Source organism: Notamacropus eugenii, chromosome 2 (genome assembly GCF_028372415.1).
Source record: "Notamacropus eugenii isolate mMacEug1 chromosome 2, mMacEug1.pri_v2, whole genome shotgun sequence".
NCBI lineage: Eukaryota > Metazoa > Chordata > Mammalia > Diprotodontia > Macropodidae > Notamacropus > Notamacropus eugenii.
Window position 1 is genome coordinate 280433982 of NC_092873.1, and position 14640 is coordinate 280448621.

Below are 14640 nucleotides of genomic sequence, written 5' to 3' on the forward strand. Positions count from 1 at the left end.
GATACAAAACATATACAACATAATTGGGGAAAGCATAAAAACCTGGGGGAAGGAATATAATCTATCTGCTAAGCTAAGACTCAAACTTTGTCCTGAACACTGATTCCTACTCTAACAGAATGGCCTACAGATAACAGATTGACTTGATCCTTTGCCTAGGACCAAGGAAATTGTTTGCTTCAATTTTTAACAAATAGAAAAATTGAGTGATTGAATAATCAGCATGGTATAATGGAGAGAGTACTTGGATTTGCAATCAGAAGCCCTGAGTTAAGATATCTGTTCTGCCATTTACTATCTATGGAATAATGAGCAAGTCACTAATTTCTCTCTTGGTCTGTCTGCTCATCTATGAAATGAAAGGTTTCAACTAGATAGATGATATCTAACACTCCTTCCAATTCTATATCCCACAACTATTCCTTCCCCTCCCACTTCCCCCAAGGCAGCTTCTTATATAAGTAACTATTGCCCAATAATTGTGACAGAATGAATTTGCTTGAAGGGGATTTTGTTCCTGTTTTGTTTTGTTTTTGAACCAGACCTTTAACATCACTGGCATAGGGAACTTTTGAGTAAAAAAACTCCCTTTCCCAACGCAAGTCCATCAGCACCTGCTCAACAATTTATTCCAGAGCTTCCTGAGGCACTGAGAAGTTAGGTGATATGTTTAGGGTCATATATCCAATATGCCTTCAAATTATTATTTTCCTTTAAATCTGTCAATCGTTTTTTATCTTCTTAATACATGCCTTTTATCTTTTCTCAATTTTGCAGGAATTTACTCGCATCTACTATCCCCAAAATCTCTCATTCTCCTCATTCTTTTGTGTTCAGTCACTATCTTGAACAAGAAGATGAGATAAAACCAAAGCACAGTAAGTGCAGTGGAGCATGGGCCACTTCAACCCCAGTGAACCATTCTTGCTAATTTTGGTAGAGCATCTGAAGAGCAGAATAGGAAGACAAAATGATAATCCCACCAAAAGCAATCTAAGTCAACCAGTAGGTTTAATTATCAGCCTTCTCTCTTTCTACACAAAGGAACTAATCTCTAAACAAAGTGTCCCTCATTTTTTCCTCTAACAGTCAGATATGTTCTGAATCAATAAATGACTGGGGATTTTCACTAGGGATTTCTATCCTGAAATCATTCATAAACTTCAAAAAAAATCATAACTGCTCTAATGTATAAGATAACATTAGTGGATGGGTAGCCAATGCTTTCCATCCCACTTACTGAAAGGAATATAAAGGGCAGGATTAGGGTTGGAGATAAAGAGACATCCACCTAACAAAATTCACGTTGTAAGTTGGGTACTTTTAACTTTCCCTTTGCCTTGCCAACGTTTCCCCACAGGCACTCTACAACACCACTCAGAAATGTCTGAATAAAAGCCCAAACAATGGTTCCTTCACAAGTGGGATCTTTAATTGATTACGGCTGTGTTTAGAGGAGTAGAAGAGACTTTACTCAAAATGACACAACGCCTTCAGTTTTTACATTGCTGAGTAATGTTCTGGGGAAAGGACATCATCAGTCCCACTGAATTTAACTTTACATAGAATTGTCTCTGTTATTTATTTAAAAATATAATAAAGCTGTACCACCTTTTTGATTGAATCTGTAGAATGCATGAGGGTGAGAGATGAGGAGAGATATCTGATTTTCATGAATACACATGCCATGGAGCATGTGAGATCTAAACATTAAACATGAGAGGGAAGAGCAAACAATAGGCACTCCCTGGAATCCCTCTTCAGTCAGGCTCCCATGTCTGTCAGTTTGCTGAGGTCATCACAGAGCTATAGCATTTTTTTCAAGCTGGTTGAAGTTAGCTCAGTTAAACCAAGGAGTAATAGCCACTTTGGTAATTCACATTGTTAAAAAAATATATATATATGATTCAAAAAATAAGTTTAATTTCTCAGATGTTCTACTGCTAGTTGAAATTAACTAAAATAACCCCAATAATTTTATCTATTTATTTAGAAACCTGGGAGACCAGGAATAGTTGAAAGGACTTAACTGGAATCAGAAGGCTTTTTATTTGTCTGCAAACAGTGACCTCTACAGGTCAAACTACCACAAAAACACAGATTTTCAGTTCTGTGAATTTGAATAAAAGATGATTTATTCCAGTCAGAACCATGTTGTGACTTACGGTATTAGCTTTAAAAATGCATTAGATCATCAAAGCTATTTTATCCTTCAAATTGTTAAACCCTGCCCGAATCAAATATTCTCTGATAAATCACTCTTCAGAGCTGCTGACTCCAATTTCAAAAGGCAATGATAACCTGACAAGTTTTTCCATTAGGATTAATGAACTATGATGGCTGTGGTCTAGAATTCACTATGATTATACTGAAATACTGGTTTTTGTTTTAATTAAAATTAGGCAGGTAAACCTAAAAAGATTACTTCTGAATTTAAAATTATGATTCTAAACATGGATGTCCACCAATCAATAAGCTTTTAATAAGTCTTGGATAAGTGGAAAGAACTATATAGGCCCTGGGGACATAAAGACAAAAATAGTTCTTGCCCTCAGGGAATTTACATTCTATAAGGAGAAACAACATACACAATTGTATGTAAATTCAAAATATTTATAAAGTAAATTAATTGGGGGGGACCCACTAGCAGCTAGAGGGATTAATAAAAGACATCATACAGGAAGAGAAACAACTGGGATTTGAAAGAAATAAGGAATTCTAACAGGTAGAACTGAGGAGGAATGCACTTCAGACATGGAGGACAGGCTATGCAAAGGTATGGACATGGAAAAATGAAATGATGGAAATAGAAAATGGAATGTCCTGTGTAAAAGAGCAAGTAGACCAGTATGACTGAAAAATAGTGTGTGAAGAAGAGCAATGAGTGCTATGAAAGCTAGACTGGGAGAATCTTTAAAAGCCAAATGGAGGAGTCTATAGTTTATCCTAGGGAGTTACTGGAAGTCTTTGAATAAGGGAGTGATATGATCAGACCTGAGCTTTAGGAACACTTGGGCAGCTGTGTGGAGGATGATTTGGAGAGGGAAAAGAATGATACAGGAAAACCAAACAGGAAGCTAATCCAGGTAAGAAGTGGTGAGGATGGTGGCATTGTGGGTGAAGAGAAGGGGATAAATCTGACATGTGTTATAGAGATGGAAATGACAAAGCTTGGCAACTGTTTGAATATGGAAGATGAGAGAGTGAAGTATGACTTAGATTTTAAAGCTGGGAACCTGAAAGATCATAAATTCATCTATAGAAATAGAGGAAGGAGTTCAGAAGACAACTGGGTTTGGGGAAGAAGAAGAATATTGTTTTGGACATATTGTGCTTGAGATGGTTAACCCAAATTAGGTCATAAAGAGTGATGCACAACTGAAACAACATGATGACAATAGTATATCCGTTTGGAAATGTCTGGTATGCATGAAAAATACAGAAAAGATTGATTTTTATCTTGTTCACTATAACTTTTTCTTAGTTGATGACATAACTGCTACTTTCAAAGGATCTCTTATTTCTGAAATCTAATTTTTCCTCTCTTAGTAACATGATTATTTAGTATGCAATAGCCTGTCTCTTCAATAATGTGCTATGCTGTTACCTCACTGGAGATGATCTTTGGTTCTTCAAAATGAGAACAGGGAAAAAAATCAACACTGGCAGGTCCTATCAAGTAGGAATTAAAAATTTTAGATTAGATATACTCCTTTTCATTGTGGAGTTTATAGTCCAAAGATACAGTGAACTACCTTGAGGAATCTTGAATTTCCTCTCACTATAGTTTTTTAAGTAGTTTAATTTATTTATTTTTAGATTTTGACATTCATTTCCACAAAATTTTGAGTTCCAAATTTTCTCCCCATCTCTCCCCTCCCCCACCCCATAACAACTTGCATTCTGATTACCCCTTTCCTCAATGTGCCCTCCCTTCTATCATACTCCACCCTTCCCTTATCCCCATCTTCTCTCTTTTCTTGTAGAGCAAGATAAATTTCTATACTCCATTACCTGTATTTCCTATTAACCAGTCATATGAAATAACAATTCTCAACATTTGTTTCTAATCCTTTGAATTCCAACTTCTCTCCCTCCTTCTCTCCCCACCCATCCCAACTGAGTAGGCAAGCAATTCAATAGAAGCTATACATGTGTCGTTTTGCAAAAGACTTCCATAATAGTCATGTTGTGTAAGACTAACTATATTGCCCTCCATCCTGCCCTGTCCCCCCTTTTTTCTATTCTCTCCTTTGACCTTGTCCCTTCCCAGAAGGGTTTACTTCTAATTACTCCCTTCTCCCATTTGCTCTCCCTTCTATCATCCCTTTCACCCCACTTATCCCCTTCTCCCCTATTTTCCTGTAGTGTAAGATAGATTTTCATACCAAATTTAGTGAGCATATTATTCCCTCCTTAAACCATATGTGAAGAGAGTAAGCTTCACTTTTCCCCTCTCACCTCCTCCCTTTGCTCTTCCATTGAACAAGATTTTTCTTATTTCTTTTATGAGTGATAGTCTGCCCCATTCCATTTCTCCCTTTCTCCTCCCAGCACTTTCCTCTCTCACCCTTTAATTTAATTTTATTTTTTTATGGATATCATCTCTTCTGATACAACTCAAACTGTACTCTCTGTCTATATATGTGTATGTGTGTGTATGTGTGTGAGTGTGTGTATAATCCCTCCACCTACCCAAATACTGAGAAAAGTCTCAAGAGTTACAAATATTGTCTTTCCATGTAGGAATGTAAACAGTTTAGCTTTAGAAAGTCCTTTATGATTTTTCTTTCCTGTTTACCTTTTCATGCTTCTCTTGATTCTTGTGCTTGAAAGTCAAATTTTCTCTTCAGTTCTGGTCTTTTCTTCATGAATGCTTGAAAGTCCTCTATATAATTGAATGCCTATTTTTTCCCTGGAAGTATTATACTCAATTTTGCTGAGCAGGTGATGCTTGGTTTTTGTTGGGATTGGAAGCTCAATTCCGTGTGGACGGTCTCGGGCGGGTAAAAGTGGGACTTCTAAATCTTAGAGTCTTACGAGGCCCTCCATGAACAGCGGGGATTTGAGAAGGTCAGACTGAGCTAGCTCGGCTAGCTCGGGTATTTCCGCCTCTCCCCGGGAGATACGTGATGGGTGGAGTCTCCCTGCCCTCGAGATTGTCCCGGATTGGAGCACACCTAGTTACCTAACAGCACAGTATTGAGATGCAAACTATGCGGCTGAAGGTTAAGTAGGATTGAGGAAGCCTGAAAGCTCTCTTAGCACGTGTGGAGCCAAGAGGACAGTAGGCTCCGCTTCTCTTCTTTCCTCTCTCCCCTCCCCCTCTCTCCCCGCTTGTACTTCTACTTCCAATCCTTAAGATCTTAGCCTCCTTAGGAAATCTCCCCCTCTTCCTCCTAAGGAAGACCCCCCTGCACTTGTAACTAGACCCTGTAATAAAGCTCAACCCTTGTTCGACTCTGGAACATCCTTTCTCTCATATGTGCATCCGGTTTTGGCCAGCCGAAGACCTCGGGAGGTGAGGTTAGAAAGACTCGGGTAGCCCAATACAGGCCTCTAGGCCTGGCAGGTTTTAATCCCAGTTTCTTTGACTTCTTGAATATTCTATACCAAGTGCTTAGATCCCTTAATGTAGAAGCTGCCAGATTCTGTATTATCCTGATTTTAATTCCACAATACTCAAATTGCTTCTTTCTAGTTGCTTACAGTATTTTCTCCTTGACCTGGGAACTCTGAAATTTGGCCACAATATTCCTAGGAGTTTCTCTTTTTGGATCTCTTTCAGGAGGTAATAGGTGCATTCTCTCAATATTTATTTTACCCCCTGGTTCTAGAATATCAGGACAGTTTTCCTTGATAATTTCATGAAAGATAATGTCTAGACTCTTTTTTTCTGATCATGGCCTTCAGGTAGAACCATAATTTTTAAATTGCCTCTCCTGGATCTATTTTCCAGGTCAGTTGTTTTTCCAATGAGATGTTTCACATTATCTTCTATTTTTTCAGTATTTTGGTTTTGTTTTGTAATTTCTTGGTTTATCATATAGTCATTAACTTCCCTGAACTCTACTCTCATTTTTGAAGAACTATTTTGTTCAGTGAGCTTTTGAATCTCCTTTTCCATTTGGCTAATTCTGCTTTTTTAAAGTATTCTCCTCATTAGCATTTTGGACCTCTTTTTCCAATTGAGTTAGTCTATTTTTAAAGGTATTATTTTCCTCAGAATTTTTTTGGGGGGGTTCTCCTTTAGCAAGCTGCTGATTCACTTTTCAAGCTCTTCTATGGCCTGAGGTCATTTCATATTCATTTTGGAAGTACTGGAGGCAGAAGCCTTGACTTCCTCTGTCAGTATGCCTTGATCTTTCTCATTCAAAAGGATGGAAAGAGATACCTGTTCACCAAGAAAGTAACCTTCTATGGTCTTATTTTTTCCCCTTTTTTGAGCATTTCCCCAGCCAGTTACTTGAGTTCTGAATCCTTTGTCAAGAGGAGGATCCTAGTGTTCCTCCTCTCTCCAGGAATGTACTCAGGGCTAGGATCACATCAGCTGCTCAATTTCCCAAGGGGCTTTGGGTGGGGGTGGGGCACCACTGAGGGCTGAGGTTCAGATCCCCTGATCAATTCCCCCAGAGGTTTTAAGCTGAGTGCTCTGACAATGGACTAAGACTGCTTCCGTAGGCACCAGCACCCCACTACTGTTGCTGCTGCCTCTGCCACAGCCTGGGGCCAGTGCTGGGGGAATCCACTCCCCTCTTGCCCAACTGGGAAAGCCCTCCCACAATGGTCTCTGAAGCTTTCTTTGTTGCTTGTGGGTTGAGGGATCTGGGACCCTCTCTGCTGGGGATTCTGCCCCAGAGGCCTGTTCTGGTCCTGTTCATCCCCATGCAGCATGGCCAGGGCTGGACTCTGCTCCACTCAGCATCCTGTGGGATACATTTTTCCTGTCATCCTTCCAGTTTACCTTTGGCTGGAAATCTCTTTCACTCTGTTGTTCTGTGGCTTCTGCTGCTCTAGAATTTCTTGAGAGCCATTTCTTTTTTTTTTATTTTAAATTTATTTATTTAACTTTTAACACTCATTTTCACAAAATTTTGGGTTCCAAATTTTCTCCCTATTTGTCCCCTCCCCCATCCCAAAACACCGAGCATTCTAATTGCCCCTATCACCAATCTGCCCTCTCCTCTATCATCCCTTCCTTCCCTTGTCCCCATCTTCTCTTTTGTCCTGTAGGGCCAGATAACTTTCTATACTCCATTGCCTGTATTTCTTTTTTCCTAGTAACAAGAACAGTACTCAACAGTTGTACCTAAAACTTTGAGTTCCAACTTCTCTTCATCCCTCCCTCCCCACCCATTCCCTTTTAGAAGGCAAGCAATTCAATATAGGTCATATCTGTGTAGTTTTGCAAATGACTTCCATAATAGTCATGTTGTGTAAGACTAACTATATTTCCCTCCATCCTATCCTGCCCCCCATTGCTTCTATTCTCTCTTTTGATCTTATCCCTCCCCAAGAGTGTTGACTTCAAATTGCTCCCTCCTCCCATTGCCCTCCCTTCCATCATCCCCCCCCCACCCTGCTTATCCCCTTATCCCCCACTTTCCTGTATTGTAAGATAGGTTTTCATACCAAAATGAGTGTGCATTTTATTGCTTCCTTTAGTCAAATGTGATGAGAGTAAACTTCATGTTTTTCTCTCAACTCCCCTCTTTTTCCCTCCACTAAAAAGTTTTTTGCTTGCCTCTTTTATGAGAGATAATTTCCCCATTCCATTTCTCCCTTTCTCCTCCCAATATAGTTCTCTCTCACCCCTTAATTTCATTTTTTTAAGATGTGATCCCATCCTATTCCATTCACTCTGTGCTGTGTGTGTGTGTGTGTGTGTGTGTGTGTGTGTGTGTGTGTGTGTAATCCCACCAACTACCCAGATACTGAAAAGTTTCAAGAGTTACAAATATTGTCTTTCCATGTAGGAATGTAAACAGTTCAACTTTAGTGAGTCCCTTATGACTTCTCTTTGTTGTTTACCTTTTCATGCTTCTCTTCATTCTTGTGTTTGAAAGTCAAATTTTCTTTTCAGCTCTGGTCTTTTCATCAAGAATGCTTGAAAGTCCCCAATTTCATTGAAAGATCATTTTTTCCCTTGAAGTATTATACTCAGTTTTTCTGGGTAGGTGATTCTTAGTTTTAGTCCTAGTTCCTTTGACTTCTGGAATATCATATTCCAAGCCCTTCTATCCCTTAATGTAGAAGCTGCTAGATTTTGTGTTATCCTGATTGTATTTCCACAATACTTGAATTGTTTCTTTCTAGCTGCTTTCAATATTTTCTCCTTGACCAGGGAACTCTGGAATTTGGCCACAATGTTCCTAGGGAGTGTCTCTTTTTGGATCTCTTTCAGGCTGTGATTGGTGAATTCCTTGAATACTTATTTTGCCCTCTGGTTCTAGAATCTCAGGGCAATTTTCCTTGATAATTTCATGAAAGATGATGTCTAGGCTCCTTTTTTGATCATGGCTTTCAGGTAGTTCCATAATTTTTAAATTGTCTCTCCTGGATCCATTTTCCAAATCAGTTGTTTTTCCAATGAGATATTTCACATTATCTTCCATTTTTTCATTCTTTTAGTTTTGTTTTGTGATTTCTTGGTTTCTCATAAAGTCATTAGCCTCCATTTGTTCCATTCTAATTTTTAAAAGAACTGTTTCCTTCAGTGAGCTTTTGAACCTCTTTTTCCATTTGGCTAATTCTGCTCTTTAAAGCATTCTTCTCCTCATTGGCTTTTTGAACCTCTTTTGCCAGTTGAGTTAACCTATTTTTCAAGGTGTTATTTTCTTCAGCATTTTTTTGTGTCTCCTTTAGTAAGGTGTTGACCTGCTTTTCATGGTTTTCTTATATCTCTCTCATTTCTCTTCCTGGTTTTTCCTCCACCTCTCTTACTTGATTTTCAAAATCCTTTTTGAGCTCTTCTGTTGGGGGTGGAAGCTCAATTCCATGTGGACAGTCTCGGGCGGGTAAAGGTGGGAACTTCTAAACCTTAGAGTTCTCATGAGGCCCCCCAGGAAACAGCAGGGAATTGAGGAGTGAGATCTCGTGTATTTCCGCCTCTTCCCGTGAGAACGTGATGGGAGGGAGCATCCCCGCCCTCGAGACTGGCCCGGATCTGGGCACACCTATTGTTATCTAACAGGCAAGGTATTCAGGTGCAAACTACATGGCAGGAGAGCTTAAGTAGGGTCAGGAAAGCCCGAAGGCGCTCTTAGCGTGGAGGGGCCCTGACAGACAGAAGGCCTCTCCTCCCTTTTCCTCTCTTCCCTCTTCCCTTTCCCCTCTCTCCCCCTCTTCCATTCTCCCATTCTCCCACTTCCAATCTCTTACTGTAAGATCTTTGCCTCCTTGGGAGATTTCTCTCTCTCTCCTAAGGAAGAGTTCCCCCTGCACATGTAACCAGGACCCTGAATAAAGCCTAACCCTTGTTTGACTCCAGAAAGTCTCTTCTCTCATATGTCTATCCAGTTTGGCCAGCCGAAGACCTACGATAGGTAAGGTAAGACTCGGGTAGCCCTCAGGCCTCTAGGTCTGGCACTCTTCCATGGCCTGAGCCCATTGAATATTTATTTTGGATGTTTCCCTAATGGTAAGCATTGTTCTCCCTCACCCGAAAGGATGGGAGGAGATATCTATTCACCAAGAAAGTAACCTTTTATGGTCTTATTTTTTTCCCTTTTCTGGGCATTTTCCCAGCCAGTTTCTTGACTTTTGAGTTTCCTCTCCACACCCACCTTGCCTCCAGATCTGCCCAGATAGTGCCTGGCACCTGAGATTCAAATGCTGCTTCCCAGCCTCAGGGCTTTGGGCAGGGTTGGGGCTGCTATTCAGTGTGAGATTAAGTTCAGGTGCTGGGGTGGGGGCAGGGCCACCACACTGGGCTTAGTTCCCTCAGGGAGTTTATGCAGAGACCTTCAACAATGGATCTGAGCTCCTGCCTGCTTTGGGAGCCCTTGTCTGCTGCTGCCTCTGCTGCTGCCTCCCGAGGGGGCCTGAGTTATGGAGACACCCCACTCCCCTCCTGGCAAGCCAAAAAGACCCTCTCATTGACCTTTGGCACATGTGGGTGGAGGGACCTGTGTGGCTTCTGGAGATTCTGTCCCTGAAGCCTACTCACATCTGTTCCTCTCGATGTCGCATGGCCAAGGCAGGGCTGGGCTCTGCTCCAGTCCAGTGCACGACGGACCTTTCATGTCAGTTTTTCAGGTTTCTCTGGAACAGAAATCTCCTCTGCTCCATTGTTCTGTGGCTTTTGCTGCTCCAGAATTTGTTGGAAGTTCTTTACAGGTATTTTATGGGCTGTGGGTTAGGAGCTAGCATATGTGTATCTTTCTACTCTGCCATCTTGGCTCCTCCCCCCAAGAGTCATTTCTTACAGGTATTTTGTGGGCTGTGGGGGAAGTGCTAGAGTACATGTGTCTTTCTACTCTACCATCTTCCTCACCATAGTTTTTTAAGCAGTGCTATCAAGAATGTTTTATAGAAATTTCTTAGTCATTCATTAATTCATTGAATCATTCATTCATTCATTCCACAAGTATTTATGAGGCACATTCAGTGCTCCAGATATTGTGCTATACTAAAGGATACAAGAATGAAAAACAAAGTAGCCTGTAACCTTAAGAAGTTTAGTAAGTCAATGTTAGTTAAACATTTATTAAGTGCCTACCATACACTAAGCACTGTGGTAAAGGAGGAGGATGAGAGTAAGACAAAAGAAAGTTTCTGCTCTCAAGTTGTTCACAGTTCAATGGGGGGAAATATACAAATAACTGTGTAAACAAGCTACAAATAGAATACTATTAGAGATAATAGATTGAGGGACAACATTACAATAAGGGATACAGAGAAAGGTTTCTTGTAAAATGTAACGTTTTAGATAGGACTTGAAGGAAAGGATTCCAGGAGGTGGAGATGAGGAGGAAGGAGAAAGTTCCAGGCAGGAAAGATAATGTGGTCAGTTTCAGACCAGAGCTAGGAGATGGAGTTTATTGTCTGAAGAAGAGGAAAGAGGCCAGTGTTACTGGATCCAGAGTAAGTGGTGAACTGAAGTTCAGGGTGCTGACTCCCCTAAACTAGGTGAATGAAATATGTGTTTGCTTAAAGTGATTGTTAACCCCTCAAAAGTTGCCTTCCCTTTTAGAGAAGCAGATCAAAGAACCTCTGGTATAAGATTCTGCCTATGTATGCTGGGGTGCTTTCCATAATTTACATGGCTTCTTCTATGGCCTGAGCCCATTTCATATTCATTTTGGAGGTACTAGAGAAAGAAGCCTTGACTTCCTCTGACAGTATGCTTCCTTGGCTTCCATAATTTACAGTCTATGGAATATGGTGATGAGGAGAGAGAATATGTCCATAGATAGAAAAATACAAAGTAATTTGGAAACCAGAAGTACTAGCAGTTACATTTGGCTTAAAGCAGAAGGCCCTTCTAATTGAGATCTTGTGCTTCTGAAAGACTATATATGTGATTCTACCAAAAAACTGGTGTCCATCTTAGCTAAGTTTGGAAAAGCTTATCACCAAATTGACTGCTTTTTTTTTAAAGACAGAAACTTTTTTTAAAGACAGAGAAAGTAGAACAGAGTTTCTACTAAGATATGAAGGAAGGAATTTAGTTGTAATTTGAATTGGTGGAGAAAGTATTTTGTCCTTCATGCTCAGAGAGGAATGAAAATATATCATGATGTCAGGGCAATGTGCAGTATGTCCAACTGTGATCAATCAGACCAATATAAGCTCAGAAGGTTCTACCATAAGTCTGCAATAGTTCCCACTGGGCATGGAAATGTCTCTAACTTTATGCATCTCAAGTTTTTTTTTGAAACTTTTCTATTCTGCTTTGTTCATTGAACACAGTACATTCTTTGATGCAGGCATGCCATGCTAGGTGGTCCTGTGACAGTGTCCACCATGTCTCACAATTGATACCAAAGTTCTTGAGAATGTTGTTGTATTGCTCCTTCTGACCTCCATCTGACTTATGTGAGCTCTCTGTAAAATAGTCTTTCAAGCAAATGGACATTTGGCATTTGAACCATATGGCCAGCTCATTGAAGTTGTACTATCTGCAGGCAAGTTTGAATTTTTGACAGTTCAGTTTGAGAAAAGTCCTATGTCCAGTACCTTCTTTTGCCAGGTGATCTTCAGAATCTCCCTAAATGTTCAATTTCTAGCATGGTGCTAATAGACTGTTTGGGTTTCACAGGTATACAACAATGGGGATAGGGCAATGGTTCGTAGACCTTAGGTTTGATACACAGCCAAATACCTCTTCAATCCTACACTTTCCTTCAGAGCCTCCCAAATGCTGAGTTAGCTCTAGTAATGTGTGCATCAAACTCATCATCTATGTACACATTCCTGGAAAGCATAATTTTGCAGATAAGGAAACCAAGGCAAACAAGGGTTAAGGGTCTCAACGTCTATTAAATTGTCTAAGGCAGAATTTGAACTCAGTTCTTCCTGATTCTAGGTGCAGCACTTGATCCACTATGATACCTCTCTGCATTCAGTAATCCCATTTGTATATTACACATGTATATGATGTATAAGTAGGTTATGTGTCCATATGTGTCTATCTAAATATAACTCAAAGGGACGCATGAAGAGCTAACTCTAGAGGTTTGTCCAGGGAAGCCAGGTGATACAGTGGATGGAGTGTTGGGCCTGGAATCAGGAAGACTCATCTTCTGAGTTCAAATCCAGCCTCAGATACTTACTAGTTATGTAATCCTGGGCAAGTCATTTTACTCTGTTTGCCTCAGTTTCCTCAACTGCAAAATGAGCTGGAGAAGGAAATGAAAAATTACTCTAGTATTTTTGTCAAGACAATTCTAAATGGGGTCATGAAGAGTCTGACACAACTGAAACGACTGAACAAGAGGCTTGCCCACCCACCTCTCTTCAAAAGACAGTTTAATTCTTGACAGGAATGGAAGCAAGAGACTGGGGCCATGAGGATAGCTGCTCTGCTCTCCTTATAGAAATTGGTATCAGGCTAAAATTATACTTATCTGTTCCATTAAAAATTGTTAATGTATGGAAAATAAATTTTAGTTTCAAGTTGAGCCCTAATCAGTACCTCTCAATAGGAAAGAAGTGCTCCAATCTGCATATCCAAGACCTTTGACTCCCTTTTCACTAAGATCACACAAGGCAAATAAACTTATTTATCCAAGTCAGTAGCAAACAGAAATCAAAGAAGCTACACATATGAGAATATACTAGACAATACACAAAGGGAATAAGCTCTTTGCTAGGAGCAAGATACCTCTACTCAGTCATTTGAGAGAATCTCAGACCTTAGCCTAGGAAAAACTCTTTGGAATTTCTAGTGTAGTAAGTTGGGGACAGGAACATGATCAAGGTGCCTACTCTGCTGCATCTTGACTTCTTCCCAGAGCCTTCCTCTCCTTTCAGAGACCACTTCCTGATGAGAATCTGGAACTGCTTGTTTTTTCTCTCAAAACTGAAAGTCAAAACAGTCAAGATCTCTCTTGTCTGCTCTACCAACAAAACCACCAAAAATTTATTTTATAGAGCCAGGAAAAACTATAATGAAATTCATATGGAAGAACAAAAGGTCAAGAACATCAAAGAAATCAATGAAAAAAATGTGAAGAAAGATGGCCTAGCTGTATCAGAATTCAAACTGTATTATAAAACAATAATCATCAAAATAATCTTGTATTAACTAAGAAATAGAGTGGTGGATCAGTGGAATAAAATTAGGTATACAACACATTGTAGTAAATGTAGATACAAGACAAAAACTAATTATTTGACAAAAACTGCTAGGAAAATTGGAAAACAATATGGCAGAAACTAGATAAAGACCAACATCTCACAACATATGCCAAGATAAGGTCAAAATGAGTAGAGGATTTAGACATTAAGGGTGATGTCATCAGCAAATGAGGGGAGTATGAAATCGTTTACTTGTAAGATCTATGGATAGGGGAAGAATTTAGAATGAAACAAAATAGAGAAAATATTACAAAAAGTAAAATGGATAATTTTGATTATATTAAATTAAAAAGTTTTTATACAAATTAAACCAATGTAACCAAAATTAGAAGGAAAGCAGACAGCTGGGAAAATTTTTACAGCAAGTATCTCTGACAAAGGTGTAATTTCTCAAATATATAGAGAAATGAATAAAATTAAATTTGCTTTTCCAAACCTGAAACTTCAGAAAATTTCATTTTTTATATACCACTTGTTGTTTCCATCATTAACTACATCACATACCTGATATAAAAATTTTAAAAAATTCATAAGCATCTAACTATAAAATGAACTTATCTTCTTTTAAAATTATCAGACAGATTCTTTAGAAATGGGGAAGTAATTTCACATTCTTTACAAATATTAACATAATTTTATGCAGAAAATCCTTAATCCAATTTTGAAAACATTACTAAAACATAGTCAAAGTCTGAATTTTCATGTGTTTGGATGCTGGTCATATACATATGTATATAGGTCTTAGAGAAAAAAAATCTAATTCTATCTCAAAACTTGCCACTCTAATTAGAAATCTTTTGCATTACATCTTTGCCTTGTTACTTTGTTTAACCTCCC